Source organism: Aristolochia californica, unplaced genomic scaffold (assembly GCF_029961685.1).
Source record: "Aristolochia californica isolate CCGP_79_NKW_82.1479 unplaced genomic scaffold, dmAriCali1.0.hap1 SCAF_5, whole genome shotgun sequence".
In the NCBI taxonomy this organism is placed as follows: domain Eukaryota; kingdom Viridiplantae; phylum Streptophyta; class Magnoliopsida; order Piperales; family Aristolochiaceae; genus Aristolochia; species Aristolochia californica.
The window spans coordinates 2872004-2877591 of record NW_027182214.1 but is presented as its reverse complement, the minus strand read 5'-3'; positions in this window follow the sequence as shown (position 1 = coordinate 2877591).

The window sequence follows — 5588 nt, the reverse complement described above, 5'->3', positions numbered from 1 at the left end:
ATCCAATTGTCTTCACTCCTTTAGGCTGTGAAACAAGTTCCCACGTGGCATTCTTTTGTAGATCCTCCATCTCTTCTTTCATCACCTTTTTCCATTTTGGATCAGCTAATGCATCCTGCACATTACTAGGAATAGAAACCCTGGATAATTGATCAACAGTAAATGCACATTACTAGGAATAGAAACCCTGGATAATTGATCAATAGTAAATGCATACGATTTAGTCAACCTATGGGAGGACACATAGTTGTTGATTGAGTATTTGGTCTTGGCTTCAAGATTAGGTTCATACTGTTTCTTTGGAACTCCCCTATTCAATCTTTGTGGATATCTAGGAGTTATATTTTCTGTAGGAACACATGTTTCAATAGATTCATCAAACATAGGATTTGTATTTACCTAAGGAGGAACATTTTGGGTTGATTCTTCAGTTGATGGTGCAGACGGAGGCAACTCTGAGGATTCTTCAGGAGCAATTAATGATTCACTCTCAGCTTCATGGTTGGGAGCGCAGTCTTGTTGCACATCATGACGACCTGGTTGGTTAAAAAATTCATTCACCACTTCTAACTCAGCACCTTCACTATTCTCTTATTGATTAAACAATTCATCCACCGCTTCTAACTCAATAAACTCAGCCCTTCCGCTATTCTCTTCACTTGGGCTCTCCCCCTGAAGAGAATTCCAAGAGACTCCCCCTGAGTAATAAGGTTTTAATTCATGGAAAGAGACATCTAGAGTTACATGGAGTTTTTGGGTGTGTGGATCATAGCACCGATATCCTTTTTGAAAATCAGAATAGCCAACAAAAACACATCGTTTGGCACATGGATCAAGTTTATTTTGCAAGATTTTTGGGATATGAACATATACAGTACACCCAAAAACCCGGGATTCAAGATTCAGAAGATGGGGAATAGAAATTAGGGAGTGCATTTTTTGTTGATGAGTTTGAAAGTCTTTAACTTGAGGTGTTCTATAGATAAGGTAGGCAACTGATTTGACAGCTTCGCCCCAATAAAACTGAGGCATGTTCATGCCAAAGAGAGAGCCATGCACTACTTCCAAAATTTGTTTATTCTTCCTCTCTGCCAATCCATTTTTTTAGGGAGTATAGGTGCATTAAGTCTGATGACGAATTCCATGATTGTTCAGAAAATTACCAAGAGAAGCATCGACAAACTCAGTACCATTGTCAGATTGAAAAACATGAATCTGCTTCTAGTACTGAGTGTGTACCATTTGGTAAAATTTCTGAAAAGCTAGACACACATCACTCTTTTTTATAAGCAGGGATACCCAAGTTATTCTAATGCATTCATCAATAAATGTCACAAAATACCAACCTCGAGAAATAGAGGGAACCTTTGCAAAACCCAAAATATCAAAATAAATATCCTCTAAAGGTTCAGAACTCTTATTCAAACTTGGTAAATAAGAGATACGGTGACTCTTAGCCGGTTCACAAGTGTCACAATGAAAATCCAAATTATTCAAACCTGAAAAGAGTTGTGGTTGCAATTTCTTAAGATAACCAAAGGTAAGATGACCGAGTCTTCGGTGCCATAACCATATAATTGTTTGAGCACTATCTTCACTACTAGCTTGATTTTCCTGACTAATTTTTGATCCCCCATTCTCTGTTAACTCCAAATAGTAGAGTTGTCCCCGTCTAACACCATAACCAAGAATCTTTCGGGTTAGAATGTCTTGAAAGACACAAAAGGACCAGAAAGTTACATTACAAGCAAGAGTTAAAGTAATTTGGCTAACAGGCAACAAATTGTATTCAAGATATGGAACAACAAGGACAGTATCTAATGTAAGATTATTCAACAAGATAACTGATCGTTCCCCAGTAATAGGAGAGGTACTACCATTGGCGGTGGAAATAAAAGATTAAGGAGAAGGTAGGATAGATTTTAACTGACTGGATCTCATCATGTGATCGGATGCACCTGTATCAATAATCCAAGTTCTATTCTTAGAATATGCAGAGAATACTGACGTTTTACAGATAATACCTGGATGGGCCACATTCGCCGTAGACAACAGTTTTTCCCCAACAATCTTTTTTAGAGGTTTTTTTGAGAAGTCCCACCACTCTGGATAACCAATAATCTTGTAACAACGCTGTTGCGAATGGCCTATTTCCCGCAGTGAGTACATACCTGGTTGTTAGCTTGCTAGAGATTGTACGATAACTCCCCATTGTATGTCTTCTAGGTTGATTAGAATTTTTGGTCCGGTCCGAGAAGTAGTCCGGTTCGGTTCTATAGTCAGATTCAGTTCGGTCTGGTTTGGTTCAGTTTGGTCCGGTCCGATTCGAGTCTGGTTCGGTCTGGTTCAGTCTGGTCCAGTTCTGGTCCGGTCCGGTTGTGGTCCAGATCGGCAGAATAATCAAATCAAACCTAAGATAAGCGAAATTTTTTTACGCGTACCTGGTCATCTCTGTCTTCGGCGATGGCAATCCTTCTGGTTTCGACAACGACAGTCCTTCGGCGATGGCGGTGGTCGACAGTAGGGCCGGTGGTGCGGTCATCGGCCATCGTCGGCTATGCTATTTCGGCTACAGGAGCGTCGTTGTAGAAAAAAAATTCTGCAAGCGTCGGCTTCCTTAGGTCGATGGTGCGGTCTGCTGGAGGGCCAAGCAGTGGCTTGGCTATTCAAGGTGTTGTTTGAAATGCCGTCGGACTTCTCTGACAGTGGCTCTGGTCACGACGACGACGACAGAGGGTCTTCGGTGACGACAGTGCGATTGTGTGCGGTTGTCGGCGACGTTCAAAAGCCGGTTTAAACCAGCTATTCGTGCATTTCGGCTACGGGACAGAGCTTCTGCTATGTTCTTCAACTAGAAGATCTTTGTGCACTTCGGCTACAGGACAGAGTTCCACTTTGTTCTTCGGCTATAGGAAACTCTTCGACGATGGCTTCTTCATTCACAGTGACAACAGAAACTTTCTCCTGCTCTGATACCATATAAAATCGAATAACATGAAGAAGGAATTTCAAATAATTTTTTCGATGATATTCTTCTTCTCATGGAGGTTTTTTATAATATATTTACAACCTAATTTAAATCCAATTTAGATCTTAGAATCAGGAACGAAACAAGGAAACAAATCGTTTCCTATAATTACGGTAACAATTTACACAATTTACAACTCATTCCAACAAATTTGATTATGGAAACTAATATAATTGAGTGATTTACAGGGAACGCTTTCAGACAATACACGGAGATGTTGGTGACATTGGACAGTGAACAGAGAGTGAAGTGTTATGGTCCCTAGCCATGTATCTATTAACTCGGCGAGTTGAACATGAATCCAGCACTGTTTGAGAGTTTCTTATCACGTTTTTGTGAAAAGAACTCTCTTATACTTCTCCTTTCAAATTAGGATTGAAAATGATTTTGCTTTTCTCAATTATAGATGCAACCAGCAAGTTAAAGGACTGTTTAAGCACTCAGATATGAAACCCCTCTTTTATGATTCATCAAGAGGGTTTTACTTGCTGTAATGACTCAAGAACAACCCCTTTCCCTTTACTGAATTCATTCCCCTTGAAAAGGAGTTTCCTTTTCTTAATTATGAACGAACCTGGCTAGTCAAGAAAGCTCCTTGAGGCCCCAACATGGAACCCCCTTTCTTATGACTCACGTCAAGGCAGGGTTTCCAATTTCATGCAGCACTGGTTCCTTACGTAAAAGAGAAATATAAATCTAATCTCAATGCTTGGAATAAGATTAGCAAATACCTCTGGACGTCAACACCCAACCAGCAACAAGAACTCGTCCTCCTTCCTAGGTAGACTCACGTCAAGACATCTTCTTTTCTAGAATTTTTGGGAAGAGGTAGTCTCTCCCTTGCAGCTCGGAATAGAAGGGTGCTTCCTCTTCTTCTTCCTCCCACGATCTCCTCAAAGAGTCTCCAATGGATGCAGCAAACCACCAAAGAGAGTTCAAGCCAAGAACCCTAGAATAGGGAGCCTATCAATAACCTAATTACTCTAGTTTATGCTAATTCTGAACTTGCTTTATTTCTCCATCCTTACCCCTTAAATAGGGTAATTAACATCAACATAGGTTAGGGTTAAAAAACCCAATTCTACACCTACCTTTAAGTTTTATTACAAATCAATAAATTAAAAGCAACATAAATAATAAAAGTAAAGTAGATGACTCAATGTTATTGAGTCCATAACATGAAGGAAGTGGATGTGAGTGAGGGAGGATATCTGACTGTAGGCTACACTTTCTATCGTACTCGATTCGAGATTCTGCCCAAGGGTCTGAACATGGCTACTGTTCAAAAGAGCATCCTGTACAATGTGAGAGAAGATTCTTCTGCTAACCTGGTACTCGCCTCCGTCAACGAAAACCCAAACCAAGTTAAAGTTGTCGAGAACTTCCTCGGTGGCTCTAGCAGTACCAGAGGCTCAAACCCTGGCTTCATCAACAATTGAGTGTTGTCACCTCTTCTCCGTTCCTCGCCCTGAGAACCCGTTTGTATTCATTTTGAGACTTTACGAAATTGATCGTTGTATGCATTACTCGATCTTTCTTTTTCCCAATAATAAATATGAAGTTAATCCTCTCAAAAACCAGTAGTTGATCTGGTGCCAGTATGAACTTATTAACTTCTCAAACATAAGCTCATTTTAAGATGTCATGCTTACCTAATCAACCTGCAAGCGCATGATATGCCCACAACTTACAAACAAAGAAAGGAGCTTGATAAAATAAAATTTTCTTAACAACTGCATTATAGTTGCAACTTCACTATCTTCAATATTGAACTTGCTGGTGCCAGGCCTAGCATTAGCATGATTGTGTACCATATGGGATCCCCCTAAAATTTTAAATTATACACATTGTACACCAGTACTAAAGGTTCTTGATGGAAGATATTTTGGTTTTCTTTTAAACCATGTGTATGCTCAAATATACGATCAGAAGTAATCTCCCCTGAGGTTTGGCTAGATTCTAAGGTTCTAAATGAACCTATCAAATAAAAAGTAAAATTCAAAAAAGAAAAGAAAAACTTACACCATTTTTATAATAAAGAGACAACCTTCTCTCTTGAATTGTCCAAGCCTCCAACTTTGATGCACAAATTGAAGAAGATGTGGAGTTTGTCTAAGTATATGGAAAGAAATTTTTTTGAGAGGGATTGAAGGATTTGCGAAGTGAGGATATTTCTCTCTAAACAATGGACTTTGGAAGTATTTTCAAGAATGAATACTTTGAATGGTGTAGGTATGCCGATAAATACTCATTAACTTCTCAAAGTCATGTTTGGTGGTGTATTTATATGCTCTCCAAGCTAAGCTAGCGTTATTTGGTTGTTTGTAAAATGTTAACATGACATTGATCGATCAATCTAAATTAATGATCAATTGATCATGTAAAAAATGACTATATTTTTTTGTCAAAAACTAGCCTATTGATTGACGGATTGATTGATCAATATTTTCCGGTTCGGTTTTATATATTAAGTTCAACAATCAAGGTACTTGTAATGATCGATCGATCAATTTTCCTACTGGTTTTAGACAAGCCAATAATCAATCATGCTTTATATCCC